The sequence below is a fragment of the Canis lupus genome, chromosome X (genome assembly GCF_003254725.2).
Source record: "Canis lupus dingo isolate Sandy chromosome X, ASM325472v2, whole genome shotgun sequence".
Taxonomy (NCBI): domain Eukaryota; kingdom Metazoa; phylum Chordata; class Mammalia; order Carnivora; family Canidae; genus Canis; species Canis lupus.
Window position 1 is genome coordinate 61,367,702 of NC_064281.1, and position 23,643 is coordinate 61,391,344.

The window sequence follows — 23,643 nt, forward strand, 5'->3', positions numbered from 1 at the left end:
AAAATATCTGGAAAGATTACAAATACATGGAGGTTAAGTAATATGTTACAAAACAATGAACGTGTCAACCAGGAAACCAAAGAAGAAATCAAAAAAGCATAAGGAACCAATCAAAATGAAAACACTGTGATCCAAAAATATTTTGGAGGTGGGTGGGAAATGGGTTTAAATAGGTGATGTGGGGATGCCTGGGTGGCTCAGTGGTTGAGTGTTCACCTTTGGCTCAGGGCATGATCCTGGGGTCCTGCGATTGAGTCCTGCATCAGGCTCCCTGCAGAGAGCGTGCTTCTCCCTTTGCCTATGTCTCTCCCTCTCTCTGTGTGTCTCTTATGATTAAATTAATACAATATTAAAAAATAGATGATGGGGTTTAAGGAGTTAAGGAGTTTACTTGTTCTGAAGTGTTGTATGGAAGTCTTGAATCACTATATTGTTCATCTATAACTGCATGTTAACTAACAAATTTAAATAAAAAATTTTAAAAGTCCCGTGTTATTGCTTTTTTACTATCAGTCCCCATTATCTTTGTTATTAACTGTCTTGTGTATTTGGGTGCTCCCATGTTGGGTGCATAACTATGTAAAATTGTTATATGTTCTTGTTGGATTGTCCCCTTTATTATTATATAGGGCCTTACATTGTCTCTTGTTACAATCTTTGTTTTAAACTATTTTTTTATGTAAGTATTGCTACTCAACCTTTCTTTTGACAGAAATTTGCATGATAAAGTTTTTTCCATCCCATCAGTTTAAATTTGTAGGTTTCTTTAGGTCTAAAATTAATCTCTTGTAGGCAGCATATAGATTGGTCCTGTTTTATTAATTTAATTAAATTTAATTTTTATGTTTTTAATATTTAAAATTTTAATATTTCTTTTCTATAATCACACTGATGTTAACAATATAATAAAATGATATTAACCTAATGTTTTTTTTTGTATTAACCTAATGTTATCATCTAATTAGTTTCAAGGAGAAAAAAAGCTCAATTTCAATTATACTAAAAAAAATAATTGTCTTTGGTAGACATCTTCCAGTATTTGTTTGTTTATTTATTTATTTATTTATTTATTTATTTATTTATTTATTTTAAAGATTTTATTTATTTATTCATGATAGTCACAGAGGAGAGAGAGAGAGAGGCAGAGACACAGGCAGAGGGAGAAGCAGGCTCCATGCACCGGGAGCCCGACATAGGATTCGATCCCGGGTCTCCAGGATCACGCCCTGGGCCAAAGGCAGGCGCCAAACCACTGCGCCACCCAGGGATCCCAATCTTCCAGTATTTAGATTTACACATCTTTATTACATCAAAATAAAAAATTAAGGAATCCCTGGGTGGCTCAGCAGTTTAGCACCTGCCTTTGGCCCAGGGCATGATCCTGGAGTCCCGGGATTGAGTCCCGCATCGGGCACCCTGTATGGAGCCTGCTTCTCCCTCTGCCTTTGTCTCTGCCTCTCTCTGCGTGTCTCTCATGGATAGGTAAATAAAATCTTAAAAAATTAAATATCAACACTATTCTGAAAATGTCCATTAACTATAAGCTAAAAATTTACTTCTGAAATTCAGTTTGGGGAATGACTCTGAAGAGAATAGAATAATGGAAGTGAGGAGGTATTCCAAGGATCTTTATACATAATATTCCATTATATATATATATATCTTGACTATATTATGATAAAATAATATTATATCTTCATTTTTGGTTGATACATAGATTTTATTAATGCAATTTTTATTTAAAATTTTATTTTTTTTTCAAAATTGTAGTAGGATAAAAAATTGTCCTCACAAATGTGTCCATATCCTAAACCCTAGAACCTGTGAATATATTCCCTTACATGGCAAAAGGAACATTGCAGGAGTGATTAAGTTAAGGAACTTGAGATGGGGCAATTATGCTGAATTATCTGCATAAACTAATGTAATTAAAAGAGTCCCTATAAGAGACAGTCAAGAAAGTTGCAGATAAAAAAAAAAGAAAGTTGCAGATAGAGAAGGCAATGTGATAACAAAAGTAGAGGGAAAGAAAACATATGATGAGAACAGAAGTCAAAACATGTAGGCAGTCTCTAAAAGCTAGAAAAAAGTCAAGAAAACAGACTGGATTCTTTCTTAGAGCCTCCAGAAGAAAGGTTGCTTGCTGACCCATTTTAGACTTCTAGCTTGAAGAACTATAAAATAAATTTGTGTTGATTTAATCCAAGGTGTGTTGTAATTTGCTACCTAAGCAATATAAAACTAATACAAAATATATCTGAATATTTATAAGCAAGCATAAACATTAACACACTAAAAGTAAATTGTTTGCACATACTTTCACAAGTATATATGCATAATATGTACTTAACATAATCAGTTGACTTGAATGACCATGCAAGCTCACCTCATTTTGTTTGAGTGTGTGTACATGTGTGTACTTTATAATTAAGAAGATCAACTACAACTTCGGGGTTTCCTTCTACCTGCCATCCTAACATCTCATCTGTTAGTAGTATTATACCTTCAAGAAGGAAGAGAGAGGGAAAGAGAAGGGGTAGGAGGACTGTGAGGAGGAGGTGGAGGAGGAGTAAGCAAAGCAAAATCCTTTAATCCATTATTTAACATTTAAAGATATGTTTAATTGAAGATGTTTAAATCAGTGTACAACAGTCATAATCTATAAATAACTACTTATCAGTAGATATTTTCATAGATAAATTTTTTTAGATAAATATAAAATGAGAAAAGCATGGACATTATTTGAAATTGAGGTTAGGGCAGCCCTGGTGGCTCAGCAGTTTAGTGCCGCCTTCAGCCCAGGGCCTGGTCTTGGAGACCCGGGATCGAGTCCCATATCAGGCTCCCTGCATGGAGCCTGCTTCTCCCTCTGCCTATGTCTCTGCCTCTCTCTCTCTCTCTCTCTCTCTCTCTCTGTCTCATAAATAAATAAAATCTTAAAAAAAAAAGAAAGAAATTGAGGTTAGCAATCACATAGCAGGAAAGAAAGAAGAGATTGTACAGGGACAATAAACTTGATAGACTTCATAAATTTCCCTTGGGTTGACTATGTTTTCATCAAATTGTCCTATAATAAATAGATGCTCCTGATTAAAATATTTTTTCATGCAGCTGCAAACCAGTATGCTTCATCAGAGTTATGAATATTTTTTTTAAATTCAGCTTATTGACTCTGAAAGGACATTTTCTACAGATAACAGGTTAATTGAAGCATCATTATATAGTTCTATTTAAAATCTTTCAGAAATCAAAAAGAAAAAAAAACAAACGGGGGAGTATCTTCTGATTCTGTATACTTTAAGTCCCTTGACTTCCCCTGGAACTTGTCCGTCTAGCTGGTCTTCTGGAGAAGGGGCCTGTTGTGCTGATTTTCAGGTGTTAGCACTTGGGGGAGCTGCTCTGCCCCCTGCCTGGTGCAGGGCTCAGTGGGGGTTGTTTACCCCGTGAGGCCAATGTCCACAATAGCCAAACTGTGGAAGGAGACTCAGTGTCCATCGAAAGATGAATGGATAAAGAAGATGTGGTTTATGTATACAATGGAATATTACTCAGCCATTAGAAACGACAAATACCCACCATTTGCTTCAACGTGGATGGAACTGGAGGGTATTATGCTGAGTGAAGTAAGTCAATCGGAGAAGGACAAACATTGTATGTTCTCATTCATTTGGGGAATATAAATAATAGTGAAAGGGAATATAAGGGAAGGGAGAAGAAATGTGTGGGAAATATCAGAAAGGGTGACAGAACGTAAAGACTCCTAACTCTGGGAAACGAACTAGGGGTGGTGGAAGGGGAGGAGGGCGGGGGGTGGGGGTGAGTGGGTGACGGGCACTGAGGGGGACACTTGACGGGATGAGCACTGGGTGTTATTCTGTATGTTGGTAAATTGAACACCAATAAAAAATTAATTTATAAAAAAATAAATAAACACAACCTTTCTATTTCTCATGATATTGGATATGCCCATATATATTTGGAAGATTCTCAATTCATATCTTTTAATTTTTTAAAAGATTTTATTTATTCATTCATGATAGACACATACACACACAGAGAGAGAAAGGCAGAGACATAGGCAGAGGGAGAAGCAGGCTCCATATAGGAAGCCCGGTGTGGGACTCTATCCGGGACACCAGGATCAAGCCCTGAGCCAAAGGCAGACGCTCAAATGTTGAGCCACACAGGCGTCCCTCTTTTATTTTCATTTCACTTTTTTATTTTAATTATTTTCTTTATTAGAGTTCAATTTACCACCATATAGCATAACACCCAGTGCTCATTCCATCAAGTGTCCCCCTCAGTGCCCATCACCCAGTCACTGTAACCCCCCACCAATGCTCCCTTTCCACTACCCTTGTTCATTTCCCAGAGTAGGAGTCTCTCATGTTCTGTCACCCTCTCTGATATTTCCCACTCATTTTCTCTCTTTTCCCCTTTATTCTCTTTCTCTATTTTTATATTCCCCAAATGAATGAGACCATATAATGTTTGTCCTTCTCTGATTGACTCACTTCACTAAGCATAATACCCTCCAGATCCATCCACATCAAAGCAAATGGTGGGTATTTGTGGTTTCTAATGGCTGAGTAACATTCCATTGTATAAATATACCACATCCTCTTTATGTCCATTCATCTTTCTATGGACATTGAGGCTCCTTTCACGGTTTGGCTATTGTGGACATTGCTGCTATAAACATCGGGATGTAGGTGCCCCGGCATTTCACTGCATCTATATCTTCAAGGTAAATCCCCAGCAGTGCAATTGCTGGGTTGCAGAGCAGTTCTATTTTTAACTCTTTGAGGAAAGTCCACATAGCTTTCCAGACTGGCTGTACCAGTTCATATTCCCACCAACAGTGCAAGAGAGTTACCCTTTCTCCAGATCCTCTCCAACATTTGTTGCTTCCTGTCTTGTTGATATTCACCATCCTCACTGGTGTGAGGTGGTATCTCATTGTGGTTTTGATTTGTATCTCAGCTGATGGCAAGTGATGCAGAGCACTTTCTCATGTGCTTGTTGGCCATATCTATGTCTTCTTTGGTGTAATTTCTGTACATGTCTTTTGCCCATTTCAAGATTGAGTTGTTTCTGTTGAGTTTAATAAGTTCTTTATAGATCTTGGATGCTAGGCCTTTATCTGATAGGTCATTTGCAAGCATCTTCCCCCATTCTGTAGGTTGTCTTTGAGTTTCATGGACTGTTTCTTTTGCTGTTCAGAAGCTTCTTATATTGATGAAGTCCTAATAACTCATTTTTGCTTTTATTTCCCTTGCCTTCATGGATGTATCTTACAAGAAGTTGCTGTGGCCAAGTTCAAAAAGGGTGTTGCCTGTGTTCTCCTCTAGGATTTTGATGGATTATTGTCTCACATTTAGATCTTTCATCCATTTTGAGTTTATCTTTGTGTCTGGTGTAAGAGAATTGTCTACTTTAATTCTTTTGCATGTGGTTGTCCAGTTTTCACAGGACCATTTATTGAAGAGACTCTCCTTTTTCCAGTGGATATTCTTTCCTGCTTTGTCTAATATTAGTTGACCATAGAGTTGAGGGCCCATTTCTGGATACTCTATTGTGTTCCATTGATCTATGTGTCTGTTTTTGTACCAATACCACACTCTCTTGATGATCACAGCTTTGTAGTACAACCTAAAATATGGCATTGTGATGCCCCAGCTCTACTTTTCTTTTTTGATATTTCCCGGGCTATTCAGGGTCTTTTCTGATTCCACATAAATCTTAAGATGATTTGTTCCAACTCTTTGAAGAATGTCCATGGTATTTTGATAGGGATTGCAGTAAATGTGTAAATTGCCCTGAGTAACATTGACATTTTCACAATATTAATTCTTTCACTCCATGAGCATGGAATATTTTTCCATCTCTTTGTGTCTTCCTCAATTTCTTTCAAAAGTGTTCTGTACTTTTTATGGTATAGATGCTTTCCCTCTTTGGTTTGGTTTATTCCTAGGTATCTTATGCTTTTCGGTGGAATTGTAAATGGGGATTGACTCCTTAATTTGTCTTTCTTCAGTCTTATTGTTAGGGTATAGAAATGCCATTTATTTATAGGCATTGATCTTGTACCCTTCCAAACTGCAAAATTGCTGTATGAGTTCCAGCAATCTTTTGGGTTTTCTATGGAGAGTATCATGTCATCTGCAAAGAGGGAAAGTTTGACTTCTTCTTTGCCAACTTTTTTTTGTTGTCTGATTGCTGTGGCTAGGACTTCTAGTACTATGTTGAATAGCAGTGGTGAGAGTGGTCATCCCTGTCTTGTTCCTGATCTTAGGGGAAAGGCTTCCAGAATGATATTTGCTGTGGGCTTTTTGTAGATGTCTTTTTAGATACTGAGGGATGTTCCCTCTTTCCCTACAGTCTGAAGTGTTTTGATCAGAAATGGATGCTGTATTTTGTCAAATGCTTTTTCTGCATCTTAGTGTGTGGATCATATGGTTCTTGTTTTTTCTCTTTTTGATATGATCTATCACATTGCATTATGAGTGTTGAACCAGCCTTGCATCCTGGTAATAAATCTCACTTGGTCATGGTGAATAATCTTCTTAATGTATTGTTGGATCCTATTGGCTTGTATCTTGTTGAGAATTTTTGCATCTGTGTTCATCAGGGATATTGGTCTATAATTCTCCTTTTCGGTGGGGTCATTGGTTTTGGAATTAAGGTGATGCTGGCCTCATAGAACGAGTTTGGAGCTATTCTATCTCATTCTATATTTCGGAACAGCTTTAGTGGAATAGGTATTGTTTCTTCTTTCAGCATTTGATATCATTCCCCTGGGAAGCCTTCTGGCCCTGGAGTTTTGTGTTTTGGGAGTTCTTTGATGACTTCTTCAATTTCCTCCTTCATTATTGGCCTGTTCAGTTTTTCTATTTCTTCCTGTTTCAGTTTTGGTTGTTTGTAGTTTTCCAGAAAGTGTCCTTTTCTTCTAGATTGCCTAATTTATTGCCGTATAGCTGCTCATAATATGTTTTAAAAATCTTTTGTATTTCCTTGGTATTGGTTGTGATAACTCATTTTTCATTCTTGATTTTATTAAATTGAGTCTTTTCTCTTTTGTTTTTAGTAAGGCTGGCTTATGGTTATCTATCTTATTAATTCTTTCAAAGTACCAACCCCCTGTTTTTTTTTTTTTTATCTGTTCCACAGTTTTTCTGGTCTCTATTTCATTGAGTTCTGCTTGAATCTTTATTAACTCTCTTCCTCTGCTTGGTGTAGGTCTTTTTTGCTGTTCTTTCTCCAGTTCCTGTTGGTGCAAGGTTGGCACCAATCTTGTATTTGAGTTTTCCCCAGTTTTTTGAGTGATGCTTTTATCGCGATGTATTTCCATCCTAGGACTGCTTTTGCTGTATCTCAAAGATTTTGAACAGTTGTATCTTCATTCTCTTTAGTATCCATGCATATTTTTAATTCTTCTCTAATTTCCTGGTTGACATTTTCATCTTCTAGCAGGATGGTCTTTAACCTCCACGTGGTTGAATTTCTTCCAAATTTCTTCTTGTGATTGAATTCTAGTTTCAAAGCATTATGGTCTGAAAATATGCAGGGGACAATACTAATCTTTTGAGATTGTATGAGACCTGGTTTGTGACCCAGTATGTGGTCTCTTCTGGAGAAAGTTCCATGTGCACTCAAGAAGAGTGTGTATTCAGTTGCGTTTGGATGTAAATTTCTGTTAATATCTGTGAAATCCATCTGGTCCAGGGTATCATTTAAAGCTCTTGTTTCTTTGGAGATATTGTGCTTAAAGATTTTTCATTTACAGAAAGCATGGTATTGAAATCTCCCAGTATAAGTGTATTATTATCTAAGTATGTCTTAACTTTGGTTATTAATTGATTGATATACTTGGCAGCTCCCACATTCGGGGCATAAAGATTCATGATTGTTAGGTCCTCTTGTTGGATAGATCCTTTGAATATGATAGTGTCCCGCTTCATCTCTTACTACAGTCTTTGGGGTAAACTTTATCTGATATGAGCATTGCTACCACTGCTTTCTTTTGAGGACTATTTGGATGGTAAATAGTTTTCCACCCTTTCATTTTCATGCTGTAGGTGTCCTTAGGTCTAAAATGTGTCTCTTGTAGAAAGCAAATAGATGGGTCTTGCTTTTTATCCAGTCTGAAACCCTGCACCTTTTGATGGGTTCATTAAGCCCATTCACATTCAGAGTTACTATTGAAAGATATGAATTTAGTGTCATCATGATACCTATTCAGTCCCTGTTTTTGTGGATTATTTCTTTGGGCTTCCTCTTTCTTTTACAGAGTCCCCTTTAATATTTCTTGCAGAGCTGGTTTGGTGGTCACATATTCTTTCACTTTATGCCTATCTTGGAAGCTCTTTATCTCTCCTTCTATTCTGAATGACAGCCTTGTTGGATAGAGTATTATTGGCTGCATGTTCTTCTCATTTAGGACCCTGAATATATCCTGCCAGCCCTTTCTGGCCTGCCAAGTCTCAGTGGAGAGGTCTGCTGTTTATCTTATACTTATCCCCATATAATTTAGGGATTTCTTGTCTCTTGCTGATTTAAGGATTTTCTCTTTGTCTTTGGAATTTGCAAGTTTCACTATTAAATGTCAAGGTGTTGAAAGGTTATTATTGATTTTAGCGGGGATCTCTCTATCTCTGGATATGAATGCCTGTTTCCCACCCCAAAGTATGGAAGTTCTAAACTATGATTTGTTCAAATACACTTTCTGATCCTCTGTCCCTTTCTGGTGTTCTCTGGAACCCCAATTAAATGTAGATTCTTTCCTTCGGAGGCTGTCATTTATTTCCCTTAACTTTTCCTCATGATCTTTTAATTGTTTGTCTCTTTTTTCCTCAGCTTCCTTCCTTGACATCAACTTGTGTTCTATGTTAGTCACTCTTTTTTCTACCTCATTAACCCTTGTCATTAGGACCTCTGTTTTGGATTGCATCTCATTTAATTGATTTTTAATTTTGGCCTGATTAGATCTAAATTCTGCAGTCATGAAGTCTCTTGAATCCTTTATGCTTTTTTCCATACTCACCAGTATCTTTATACTTGTGCTTCTGAATTGGCTTTGTGACATCGAATTGTAATCCAAATTCTTTAAGTCTGTGGCAGAGAGTACTGTTTCTGAATCTTTCTTTTGTGGTGAGTTCTTTTTTCTAGTCATTTTGCTCAGTGCAGAGGGGCTAAAAAAAAGTTGTACTTGTTAGAAGCACTATCTATTCTCTCTTTAGCCTTCTGGCTGTTCTCTCTTTAAATTTCAGGCCAAATTGGTAGGTTTTCAGGATGACTTGAACGTTATCTATGTAAGTTGGTGTGGACAGGTGACTTGGGGACCCCAGTCTTCCACCATCTTGACCTGCCCCCGGTCCTGTTTTTTAAAATTCTATTCTGTCATCCTATGATTGGATCATTTAATCGATTTACACTTGAAGTAATTATTGATAGATATTTATGTGTTGCCATTTTATTTTTTTGTTTTGAGGTTGTTCCCGAAGATTTTTTTCTGATCCTTTCTTATCTTTTATCTTTCATTTTTTTAATTTTGTTTTGTTTAGTGATATATTTGGATTTCTTTCTTTTTTTGTCTATGTATTACTGGTATTTAATATATTTTTACTAGTAGCTTTGTATATAACCTCTTCTGTTTATAGCATTTTAAATTAAGTTGATGTTCATTTAAATTAGAACCCATTCTTTTCTTCTCTCCTCCTCAAGTGTTAGGTATACATTAACATATTTTATAACTTTTACTTTGTGACTTTACTGAGTGATTTTTTAAAATAGAGTATTTATTTTTACTGCTTTTTTATTTCCTACTTTCTTAATGTCACTTTTGCCCTCTCCTTTCTGCTCAAACAATCCCCTTCAATAGTTCTTGCAGATCTGCTTTTGTTAATTTTGTTGGAGTTTATCTGTGCCTTGTGGGTCTGGATATTTGTTTTCCTTCCTAATTTATGGGTGTTTTAAGCTATTTTTTCTTCAAATATGTTTTCTGCCCTCTTTTCTCTATATTCTTCTTATTGGACCCCTATAATATGAATGTTCTGAGTTCCACAATTTTGCAAGTCTATCCTCATTTTGTATAATCTTTTTTGTCTCTTTTGTTTGGCTTGATTACTTTCCATTACTGTTTTCTTGGTCCTTTATTTATTCCTCTGCTTCTTGCAGCCTGCTGTTCTTTCTATCAAGAATGTTCCTTATTTTGTTTATTGAACCCTTTATCTCTACTACATTATTTTTTTATTTTTGTGGTGAGGGTTTTCCTGATGACTTCCACTCCTTTCCATAGTCTGTGAGAATCTTTATAATCATTACTTTCAATTCTCTATTGGGCCTGCATTTATATGTGTTTTGGTAGATCTCTGACTCTGGCCTTGTCCTATTATTTCATTTGGGACAAAATCTTCTGTTTTCTTACTTTGTCTAAAAGTCTCTGTGTCTGTTTCTCTGTGTTAGGAAAGTCAGCTACATCTGTTCTTGAGAGTAATGGCCTTATGAATAAGAGGTCCCATATTGCCCTTCAGTGTAGTGTCTTTTGTTCCCCAGGGCCTGACATTTAAGAGTGTCCCAATGTGTGCTGTGTGGGCTCTGCTGTTTTATCCTGGTTAATTTCTTTCAGGCCAGTAGTCTACAGAAACTTTTTTTTTGCCCTTGTGTGTGGTGTTTGGTCCCTGGCCTGAATATAGCAAGTTTTAAGAAGGTGTACTCTGGTCTGCTAGCAAAATGATACCTGTTGTCACTGCCTCTGGAACTGTGTCCCTGAGAAATTCCTGGAACTTCTGGGGGAGGAGCCCCACCACCTTTTACTGACACAAGCATGACTGGGGAAGGGAAGGGTGGTTCCACTGGAGTGATGATCTTCCACTGCGGAGTGGTTCAGGTCTTGCTGTAAGCAGTTAAATAGTGAGATTTGGATCCTTGCTGGTTTCTGCAGGTGGCTCTATGCTTATGCTGAAGGGAGGGAAGTGAAATGATGCCTCCTAATAATAATAATAATAATAATAATAATAATAATAAAGTATTACTGGAGGGATCCCTGACTTCCTTTGTAAAATCTTATGGCAGTACATATGACATTTTTAGACTCTTATGACATGTATGTTTCCTTATATTTGTGAATACAGCTTCTTTGGTACATGTTCTGAAATAAGCAAATAACATCTCCACTGTGTACCCCAGGTTCTCTTCAGATTGCTGTTTTCATGCCTATATTCCCAGACTGTTTGCCCTTCTTTCTCTACAAGAGCAGACCCAATGTTGTTCATGTTACCTTGGAGTCAAGCCTACTGATCTTTAAAATTCCAGGCATTAAGCCCAGCTGGTTTCCTGAAGTCAGGAAATTCATTCCCTCTTGATTTTCAAGCCAATGACTATGGGGATATCTTTTCCCCATGCACTTTCCCTTGAGCTAGTCTGTCTCTCATCCTTCTCTACCACCATGGTTCCATCCCCACTGCAGGGGCCACAATCCATTTCTCTAACAAACCACATCTCTGTACTTTTTATCTTCTTCAGTGTGGATCGTTCTTTACTTTTAGTTGTGGAGTTTGTTTTGGGAGTCTTCAGGTCAATTTCTGGGGCATTTAGGATGATTTCATACTTATCTAGTTGTATTTGTGGGAGGAGATGAACCTAGGGTCCTCCTATTCTGCAACCATTTCCCCCCCTTTTTTCCACTTTAACATGTTTTATATTTCAAAATTACACTATTGAGATAAAATTTATAGTCTTGGCCTATATCTCTAGTTTGAGTGGGCTTAAACTTTCTTTTCTTTTTTAAGTGGATCTAAGTGAGTCAAAATATCTACCTCTTTGATGTATAAAAACAGAGGCATAGAATTCAGCTTTTGAGTTTGATATTTGACCTTTCCTCTGTAACTAAGTAAGATAAAGCCTGGCCACAGATGATATAATTGCGAACAAATTACTCATATCATTAATGTCATAAGACACTGGTCAGATGGAAATGACTTTGGTAAGGACATTGTCTTAAAAGGCAGGAAACCTACGCTTAAGTACCAGCTTTACTATTATTAACTCACTGTGAGACATGAATCAGGTTATTTCTATGACCTTCTTCACTTTTAAAATGAAAGCTTAGACTAAATCATCACTCATAATCACTCATATTGCAATCAGCTTTGATATAGTATTCTTATTTGACCAATTTGGAGTGGAAATTAACAATGTTCCAATAGGGGTATTACTTTGATTCTAATCAGGCTAAAGTTCCTTGATTAATTAGGAATGATAAGTACAGTCTAGGTCAGGAAATTTTATTACTCGGTATTTTAATTTATTTTTTATTTTTATTTTTTATAATAAATTTATTTTTTATTGGTGTTCAATTTGCCAACATACAGAATAACACCCAGTGCTCATCCCGTCCAGTGCCCCACTCAGTGCCCATCACCCATTCACCCCTATCCCCCGCCCTCCTCCCCTTCCACCACCTCTAGTTCGTTTCCCAGAGTTAGGAGTCTTTATGTTCTGTCTTCCTTTCTGATATTTCCCACACACTTCTTCTCCCTACCCTTATATTCCCTTTCACTATTATTTGTATTCCCCAAATGAATGAGAACATATAATGTTTGTCCTTCTCCGATCGACTTACTTCACTCAGCATAATACCCTCCAGTTCCATCCACGTTGAAGCAAATGGTGGGTATTTGTCATTTCTAATGGCTGAGTAATATTTCATTGTATACATAAACCACATCTTCTTTATCCATTCATCTTTCAATGGACACTGAGGCTCCTTCCACAGTTTGGCTATTGTGGACATTGCTGCTAGAAACATCGGGGTGCAGGTGTCCCAGCGTTTCATTGCATCTGAATCTTTGGGGTAAACCCCAACAGTGCAATTGCTGGGTTGTAGGGCAGGTCTATTTTTAACTCTTTGAGGAACCTCCACACAGTTTTCCAGAGTGGCTGCACCAGTTCACATTCCCACCAACAGTGTAAGAGGGTTCCCTTTTCTCCGCATCCTCTCCAACATTTGTGGTTTCCTGCCTTGTTAATTTTCCCCATTCTCACTGGTGTGAAGTGGTATCTCATTGTGGTTTGGATTTGTATTTCCCTGATGGCAAGTGATGCGGAGCATTTTCTTGTGTGCTTGTTGGCCATGTCTATGTCTTCCTCTGTGACATTTCTGTTCATGTCTTTTGCCCATTTCATAATTGGATTGTTTGTTTCTTTGGTGTTGAGTTTAATAAGTTCTTTATAGATCTTGGAAACTAGCCCTTTATCTGATACGTCATTTGCAAATATCTTCTCCCATTCTGCAGGTTGTCTTTTAGTTTTGTTGACTGTATCCTTTGCTGTGCAAAAGCTTCTTATCTTGATGAAGTCCCAATAGTTCATTTTTGCCTTTGTTTCTTTTGCCTTTGTGGATGTATCTTGCAAGAAGTTACTGTGGCCGAGTTCGAAAAGGGTGTTGCCTGTGTTCTCCTCTAAGATTTTGATGGAATCTTGTCTCACATTTAGATCTTTCATCCATTTTGAGTTTATCTTTGTGTATGGTGAAAGAGAGTGGTCTCGTTTCATTCTTCTGCATGTGGGTGTCCAATTTTCCCAGCACCATTTATTGAAGTTACTGTCTTTCTTCCAATGGATAGTCTTTCCTCCTTTATCGAATATTAGTTGATCATAGAACACTTCTGAAAGAAATTGAGGAAGACACAAAGAGATGGAAAAATATTCCATGCTCATGGATTGGCAGAATTAATATTGTGAAAATGTCAATGTTACCCAGGGCAATTTACATGTTTAATGCAATCCCTATCAAAATACCATGGACTTTCTTCAGAGAGTTAGAGCAAATTATTTTAAGATTTGTGTGGAATCAGAAAAGACCCCAAATAGCCAGGGGAATTTTAAAAAAGAAAACCATATCTGGGGGCATCACAATGCCAGATTTCAAGTTGTACTACAAAGCTGTGGTCATCAAGACAGTGTGGTACTGGCACAAAAACAGATGCATAGATCAATGGAACAGAATAGAGAACCCAGAAGTGGAACCTGAGCTTTATGGTCGGTATTTTATTTCAAAATACATGAGGATTGGTGCCTAAGAGTTCTACTAGGGACAGCCAGCTGAAACTTGGAGACTGATATGTCCATGCCCAAAGCTTATTTGGTGGAAGCAGACAGGAAGAACTGGAGGATAATAAAAGGTGAGACTATAAAATGTAGCAAAATTCATAGATTTTAGAAATCTGGAAAAAAATTTTTTTTCTGTTTTGTACTTATTTAAATCCTATCATTTAAAAAAGATTGTATTTATTTACTCATGAGAGACACACAGAGAGAGGCAGAGAAATAGGCAGAGGGAGAAACAAGCTTCTCAAGGGGAGCCCGATGTGAGACTCAATCCTAAGACTCTGGGCCCATGCCCCAAGCCAAAGGCAGATGCTCAACCACTGAGCCACTGAGGTGTCCTGAAATCCTTTCATTCTTAATAGGCTTAGCCCAAACTCTCATTCTTCTGGAAGATTTGCCTGACTTGCATCCTGAAATTCCATTCGTTATCCCAGCTCCCCTGGGATCTCTGACTTCCTCTGTAAAATCTTATGGCAGTATATATGACATTTTTAGACCCTTATGACATGTATGTTTCCTTATGTTTGAGGCAATTACATGATGTCTTATCTGCTTAACTACATTTTAAAATGTTGCTGGGGGATCCCTGGGTGGCGCAGCGGTTTGGCGCCTGCCTTTGGCCCAGGGCGCGATCCTGGAGACCCGGGATCGAATCCCACGTCGGGCTCCCGGTGCATGGAGCCTGCTTCTCCCTCTGCCTGTGTCTCTGCCTCTCTCTCTCTCTCTGTGACTATCATGAATAAATAAATAAAATCTTTAAAAAAAAAAAATAAAATAAAATAAAATAAAATGTTGCTGGGACATGGCATCCTTTTGTTTACCCTCAGCTCTCTCCTACTCTTTTTCCCTTATTCTCTCTTCTTCATCTGTGTTTGGTCTACTGGTCTGTATTTGGCAGGTATTCAGTAGGTGTTTGCTGAATGAAGCTAAGTCTGCATGAAGGGAGAGAACATCACAATAACCTCAAAGCATTAATGCCATATTCTTCCAGACTGTGAAATACAGAATAAAAAGATACAGCAGGAGCAATGAATTGTCGTCCGTTGTAAATATATCTGACTTAATACAAATTTAGATTAATTTACCCCTTTCCCTCATATTTTCTCCACTTGCTCAAAACTATTCTCACCATAGCTAGCTTAGTGCAAAATCATTAAAGATTCCTCTTTGCAAATCAGTTTTTGTGTCCTGGAATCTTTTCATTTTTCTTTTATATCCTGCTCCCACCATCTACTCTCATCTTTTCAATTCTAATAAATTCATTCACAAAGAGGTTTTCAACTAAGTATATTCCTAAGAGTGTCAGGATTTGAAACTCAAGACTCAGGAAGAAGGAAATGCTTGCCTCCAAAGGACTTGTGTTTCAGGCATTTGTGAAGGAAGTATTTTGAGGCAAAGCATCCTGTAGATGCTTTCTATAATTTACTGTGAAGGTATGTCCTGGCATGAGGCTGGACCTGCACTGATATGTTTCTTTGTCCCATGGTCAGTGTGCAAACTTCCCTTGGTATAATGTAAAATACTACTCAAGACATTGCCTTCAGTTGCCCTCTCTTCATCTCCCAGGGGTGCTGCTGCTGGTGATATGTTAGGTGTCTAATACAGTGTGGTGCTGGGCCCTGAGGCTCTGAGACTCCTTGAAACACCGTCTTCAACAGGCTGCGGTTAAGGGTCTGGGCTCCAGGAAATGAGGCCCTTTTCACCGAATTATCCGTAACCACTGAGAGGAAATGGAGGTTTACTTGCACTTCCTGGCCCAGGACTCTGGGGGGAATGGGTGAACAGGAAGTAAGAGGTGAGTTAGGTATCTTAAAGTTTTTCTTAACGAATTTAACATTTATTTTAATCCTAGGTCTGCACATCTAAGAATGTGCTAGGCAGAGATCATGCCCACTTTGAACTCTTCTATTGGGAGCTACCTATGGGTCAACCTTAAGTTAGGAGTGCCCACTTTGGTATCTGAACACAACAACTGAGGGCCTGAGATAAAGGATCACAGTAATGATTGCAGTGGTTCACTATCTATGAAAGGAACCAGAGGGCACATAGCTGCTGCAAAAAGCTCCATAAACAAATAGGCCATGTATTGTCACAAACTCAAAGCTGAGTGCAACCACAAGATTGGAAGAAAATGCACGGTGGCCCTATAAATAGAAACAAGAGTTTCTTTGCTAAGTGTGAAGCTTAGCAGGCTTTATGTACAGCCCATATCATAGTTCTGCATCATTAACCAGAGAGAGAGAGAGAGAGAGAGAGAGAGAGAGAGAGAGATCAAGCACCAGTGAGCTTGCTAGCTCAAGCTACCCCCTGGAAAACGGAAATGTTCAGTGTTCACAGAGGCTTGTGTATTTCATGCTGATTTCACTACAGTGTTTTCCAACATGATGGTGGAATGCTAAAAATTTTATTTTTTTCCTTTTATCTTCATTTTTTTGGCTTTTAAAAATTTTTGTTTTCTTTTTATTCTTTCCTCCCTCTGTCCCTCCCTCCCTCCTTCCTTCCTTTTTTCTTTTCTTTTCTCTTTCTTTCTTTCATTTATTTTTGTCTTTATTCCCTTTTTAATTTTTTTTTTGGTAGTAAATAGGATTCGAATAGTTTTTCTCAGAACAGGGAGCTGGAATTGATGCACATATCAGTAGCATCTTTGTTGGAATGGCTTTCGCTTGAATTCTTTGGGGATTACTGGAGAAAATGGAAAGAAACTGAAACGGTAGGCTCTTTTTAAAATTATAAATAAGATCTTATCTGTGCTTTTTACTATTAATAATCTAGAATTGGTCTCTTCACACCCGGTTCTGGGTAACCTGTCATATCTAAGGGTGATATGGATATCATGAACCTGGACCATCCTTGTATGTCGTTTCCTTAGTATTTGCACAAACAAAAATAATTATGCAGTTGGCTTCTTGATGTAGGAGGGGGAGGTAACTTTGAATGGGGAGAAATGTAAGTTTGACATGGAGAGATTTTTTCCTGATTTGTTTCACTCAATTGATATTGAATAAAATAACCCCATGAACATTTGTAATTTAACCAACTCTGTATTAAGTAGAGTTACTTGCAGAATGTGCAGAATGTTTTTTTTATCTACTCTTTGTTATATTTTTTGGAGGTGATTTTTTTATCTACTAAATTATTAAAATGGTTAGGTTTCTGTTATTTTCAAAATGAGCTATGATTAAAAAATAAGAACTATAATGTCTCAGGACCTTTACTAACATGACTGCATGTTCTTATCAGCTTGTATAAGTTACATATTTTACTGCAAAAACGAATTGTAATTAATGTTAGATAAAGAGATTCTGCTTTCAATGAAAGCACTCCTGAACAACAAAAAGACACATTTATAATAAAAGAGAAGAAATAAGACAAGAGATATAGTTGCTGTTTCTCATAGATAATCTGTATCTATCAGAATAATCAGTACATTAAAAAATCAACAGTTGGCTAAATGATTTTAGGTTAAATTTACATTTTTAGATACTAGTAATCAACTTATTTTGAGACAATGTAAGTAAAATTGTTCCCTGGTTTGCATGTTGTTTCTTTTATGCTCAGGTAGAAATACTGAAGAAGATGCCTTCTAACTTTAAACCAAATTGTGGAGTTATCAGTAGCATGTAACTGTTAGGAGCTGCATTCAGAGTTTTTTTTTTTTTTTTTTTAAAGGGAAGGGTGGATTTCCATGTTGCAGCGTAACCCAGGATGAAATCTCAAATGACTTTCATTCTTCTTTCTCTGCTGTCAATAATAGTGTGCATGGACTTCATTTTATTTTATTTTTTATTATTTTTTTTCATGGACTTCATTTTATACTGCTCTAATCTTCGAAGGGAAGAAAAAGAATATAATTTCATTCAACTAGAGCTACATTTGTTAGAGAGGTTTGGATCATTCAGCGAGGTGTATTTCTTTCCTGCAGCTGCTATAAATACCAGGTTTTGTGGAAAAGGCATTAATCTTATAGATGGGATTCAAGTTTTTTTAGCTGAAGGAAAGATTCCACCAGCCACACTAGCAAATATCTGGATCACATAAAAGCCATCCTTCAAGAAGTTTGTGTCTAAGGGGAAGGATTTTTTTTTAATTATAGAAAACATTCCTTGCACTTGTAAACACGTGTACCGCTCTATCTTGCTATATGTTTTCAGCAATATTTCTGTGAGACAAGAATCATCTAATGTATCTATTCTATTTTGGCTGGTACTATATTGTATTTAATATTATAAAGGTGAATAAATATAAAAGGGGACACTGATTCTTCCAAATAGTTCACTGATTTTTCACCTAGAGACTCTTAGGAATGAATGAACTCAGTTTTCCCCCTTTGCATTAGGAAAATGAAATGAATAGGAGAAAGAAGCATTCTTTTTGTATTCCTCTAATAGAAACGTTTGGCATTAATTATATGCTCAGAACCAGAAAGGGAATTCAACTCTTTCTTCTGAATCCTACCTAATTCTGAAAGAAGGCACCACAGATAGTGCTGTTTCCCTTGCCCACTAAAGTGACCTCTCAGAAAAAGTCTTTTTCTTGTGCCATATGTCTAGAGAATAAGTCTGCAGACCCCAAGTCTAAGAAAGTCAGAAAAAGAGTCCAATCCTGTCAGTGATGGAGCAATGGAAAACATCTAAGACTCTTATGATTTGAAAAATGACAGAGATTGACAGTTTGCATTTTATAATCGGAAAAACTGATGCTCAGAGAATTGAAATGACGGGGCCAAGTACTTCTGTGAGTCTATCACAGAGAAAAGGCTGCAATGTACATCTGTGACACTTCATCCAGTGCTCATTTCATTTTTTCTTACTGTTTAGCAAGGCTTGAGGATTAAGAGACAAATGTATTATTCATTGGGAAATGTTAAAAGATATCATTTTGAAATCACTCAAGAATGAGGGGCACCCTTCAGACTTCTTCCACGGGAGAATGTAACAAATTTGGGTTTACTGGACTTTGCCACTGTTTCCCTGCAAGAATAGGAGATAATTATTCTACTATCCTCAAAGAAAAAACCTAAAATGACAATGGATATGCACAAAGTGCTATATAATACAACATTAACACAGACCTGGTCATGTACTGGATGTTTATGTACCATATCATGTGCCAGAGCAATAGTTTGGCCAATCTATAAGACAAAAGAAAGTATTTGAGGTCTAGGAGATTCCAAGTCCGAGAAAGGAGTCAAGGTTACAGGGTAAGCACAAAAGTTAAACAGACTTAGAATAAAGTGTGAGGAAGTTAATATTATAATAATTGGTGGTATGTGAGTCCAGAAGCAGATGCAGTCATTGATGGCTTGACTATTACTGCTTATCATATAACAACATGATATCTAGGATTTGAAAATTAAAGCAGGCTCTCTTGGTATAGTCATTGAAAGATAATCCAGGGTGTGCATCAGAGGAATAACTTTTACTTGCAGCAATGACTGCATTAGCATAAGCTGTGAATCAAGAATCACAGTACCTGAGAAATAATCAGAAGTACAGGTTAGTAATCAAAATCAAGTCTGTATAGATTCTGGAGATGCATATGGGTAAAGAAATTCACTAAATCTAATTAGCTAGTGGGGAAACAAAAGTTTAAATCATTGGCCATGATCAGTTCATAAACCATGAAAAAAATTTCTCCTGCCCAGAGCATGAGGCAAGCCTGCCCACTCAGGTTCAATTGTATCTTGAATAGCATGATTACTATCTCATTAGATGCCTAAAATATATGCAAATGCCATCCATTATCTAAAAAAGCCTTTCAATTCCTTTCTTACTTCCTGATGATATATTTTTTCTTCTAAAAGGTTTTGCTCAATGTTATGCTATGTAGGGAAGGGAATAGCAAGGTTTACTCCACATTCTCAGCAACAGAAGAAAGAATTTAATTTTGTCATAATTATAAATACTTAGCTAAACTTCTTTTCAGCTTTACTTAGCAGATCACATTCAGGTATTTCTATAAAGCTAACAACATATTACCACATATTTATTTTTTTAAGTTTTTATTTAAATTCCAGTTAGTTAAAATATAGTATTAGTTTCAGGCATACAATTTGGTGATCTATACTTTCCTACAATACCCCATGCTTGTACTCCTTAATCCCCATGCCCTATTTTATCCATCCTCACCACTCACTTCACCTCTGGTAACCATCACTTTATTCTCTATAGTCAAGAGTCTATTTCTTGGTTTCCTTCCCTCTATATTTTTCCCCTATACTATTTTGTTCTGTTTCTTAAATTCCACATATAAGGGAAATCAAGTGGTATTTGTCTGTCTCTGACTATTTCACTTAGCATAATATTCCTTAGACCCATCTACATCATTGTAAAGGAAAAGATTTCATTCTTTTTATGACTGATATTCCATTGTGTATATATATATATATATATATATATATATATATATATATATATATATACCTCATCTTCTACATCAATTCATCAGTAGACAAATACTTGGGCTAGTTCCATAATTTCGTTATTGTAGATAATGCTGCTATAAACATCAGGGTTCATATGCCCCTTCGAATCAGTATTTTGTATCTTTTGAGTAAGTACCTAGTAGTGCAATTGCTGGATTGTAGGGTAGTTCTATTTTTACCTTTTTATTTATTTATTTATTTATTTATTTATTTATTTATTTATTCTTTAATAAATTTATTTTTTATTGGTGTTCAATTTACCAACATACAGAATAACACCCAGTGCTCATCCTGTCAAGTGCCCCCTCCCAATGCCCGTCACCCATTCACCCCCACCCCTCGCCCTCCTCCCCTTCCACCACCCCTAGTTCACTTCCCAGAGTTAGGAGTCTTTATGTTCTGTCTCCCTTTCTGATATTTCCCACACACTTCTTCTCCCTTCCCTTATATTCCTTTCACTATTATTTATATTCCCCAAATGAATGAGAACATACACTGTTTGTCCTTCTCCGATTGACGTACTTCACTCAGCATGATACCCTCCAGTTCCATCCACGTTGAAGCAAATGGTGGGTATTTGTCATTTCTAATGGCTGAGTAACATTCCATTGTATACATAAACCACATCTTCTTTATTCATTCATCTTTCAATGGACACTGAGGCTCCTTCCACAGTTTGGCTATTGTGGACATTGCTGCTATAAACATCGGGGTGCAGGTGTCCTGGCGTTTCATTGCATCTGAATCTTTGGGGTAAATCCCCAACACTGCAATTGCTGGGTCGTAGGGCAGGTCTATTTTTAACTCTTTGAGGAACCTCCACACAGTTTTCCAGAGTGGCTGCACCAGTTCACATTCCCACCAACAGTGTAAGAGGGTTCCCTTTTCTCCGCATCCTCTCCAACATTTGTGGTTTCCTGCCTTGTTAATATTCCCCATTCTCACTGGTGTGAGGTGGTATCTCATTGTGGTTTTTTTTTTCTTTTTTTTTTCTCATTGTGGTTTTGATTTGTATTTCCCTGATGGCAAGTGATGCAGAGGATTTTCTCATGTGCATGTTGGCCATGTCTATGTCTTCCTCTGTGAGATTTCTCTTCATGTCTTTTGCCCATTTCATGATTGGATTGTTTGTTTCTTTGGTGTTAAGTTTAAGAAATTCTTTATAGATCTTGGAAACTAGCCCTTTATCTGACACGTCATTTGCAAATATCTTCTTCCATTCTGTAGGTTGTCTTTTAGTTTTGTTGACTGTATCCTTTGCTGTGCAAGAGCTTCTTATCTTGATGAAGTCCCAATAATTCATTTTTGCTTTTGTTTCTTTTGCCTTTGTGGATGTATCTTGCAAGAAGTTACTGTGGCCGAGTTCAAAATGGGTGTTGCCTGTGTTCTCCTCTAGGATTTTCATGGAATCTTGTCTCACATTTAGATCTTTCATCCATTTTGAGTTTATCTTTGTGTATGGTGAAAGAGAGTGGTCTAGTTTCATTCTTCTGCATGTGGATGTCCAATTTTCCCAGCACCATTTATTGAAGAGACTGTCTTTCTTCCAATGGATAGTCTTTCCTCCTTTATCGAATATTAGTTGACCATAAAGTTGAGGGTCCACTTCTGGGTTCTCTATTCTGTTCCATTGATCTATGTGTCTGTTTTTGTGCCAGTACCACACTGTCTTGATGACCACAGCTTTGTAGTACAACCTGAAATCTGCCATTGTGATGCCCCCAGATATGGTTTTCTTTTTTAAAATTCCCCTGGCTATTCGGGTTTTTTTCTGATTCCACACAAATCTTATAATAATTTGTTCTAATTCTCTGAAGAAAGTCCATGTTATTTTGATAGGGATTGCATTAAACGTGTAAATTGCCCTGGGTAACATTGACATTTTCACAATATTAATTCTGCCAATCCATGAGCATGGAATATTTTTCCATCTCTTTGTGTCTTCCTCAATTTCTTTCTGAAGTGTTCTATAGTTTTTAGGGTATAGTTTTATGAGTTCTTTATATATCTTGGATACTCACCCTTTATCAGATATGCCATTTAAAAATATCTTCCTCCATTTTATAGGTTATCTTTTAGTTTTGATGATTGTTTCCTTCTCTGTGCAGAGCTTTTTATTTTGATGAAGTCCCAATAGTTTCTTTTTGCTTTTGTTTCCCTTGCCTCAGGAGACATATCTAGGAAAAACATGCTATGATGTATGTCAAAGAGCTTACTGTCTGTGTCCTTCTCTAGGATTTCTATGGTTTCATGTCTCATATTCAGGTCTTTAATCCTTTCTGAATTTATTTTTGTGTATGGTGAAGAAAATTGTCCAGTTTCATTCTTTTGCATTTGCTGTTCAGTTTTTCCAACACCATTTGTTGAGAGGACTTTTTCCCATTGGGCATTCTCTCCTCCTTTGTTGAATATTAATTGACCACATAGTTATGAGTTCATTTCTGGGTTTTTATTCTGTTCTTTTGATCTATGTGCTATTTTTGTGCTGGTACCATACAATTTTGGTCACTAAAATTTTGTAATATAACTTGAAGTCTTGAGTTGCAAAACTTAATTTAGAACACAAAATGTTTCTGTAGTTTCTTGCTATTATATTACTACTTTATTCATCTTCATAATCAGCATAGTTTAGTCCATATTGATGTGACATCAATCAGAAATGTCAAGAAAACATTTCCTTCTGCAGGTTTAGAGTTAAATGGGTATTTAAAAAAACATAACTGATGATCAATAAATAAGTCTGGTTTTACACATCAGTACTAAAAAGGAGAATAATTTTGATTAATTTCACATCAGTGGATATAATTAAACTAACCTAGTGATGATTTACCTAGCTGAAGTAAAGTATGAATATGACAGTCAGTGAAGTGGCCAGTCTAGAAAATCAATCTATATGAATTAAGGAACATTGATTCAGGGCCTGTGTTATCCAGAGCGGGTGATAATCCGTTGGATTTTGGGCTACTCAGCTTTATTCTGGCCATTTGCTGAAAGGTCCTTCTAGTCCCGGAGGATAGAGTAAGCTTCCCCCAATTTTGAACCATGAAATATGATTAAGCAAAGCTCTGTGAAGATATTTTGCAATCTGCAGAGAGAACAGCGATTTCTTT

General features: G+C 36.9%; 1 protein-coding gene across 2 annotated transcripts in view; it reads left to right on the forward strand.

Moving 5' to 3' along the window:
• Positions 1–16,351: 16,351 nt before the first annotated feature.
• GPR174 (G protein-coupled receptor 174) overlaps positions 16,352–23,643 on the forward strand; it is a 63,464-nt gene continuing 56,172 nt past the window's right edge. For both annotated transcript variants that reach the window (XM_035711820.2, XM_025466261.3), the window contains exon 1: positions 16,352–16,819. The gene's annotated coding sequence lies outside the window, so the exon portion shown is untranslated. The remainder of the gene's footprint in view (positions 16,820–23,643) is intronic.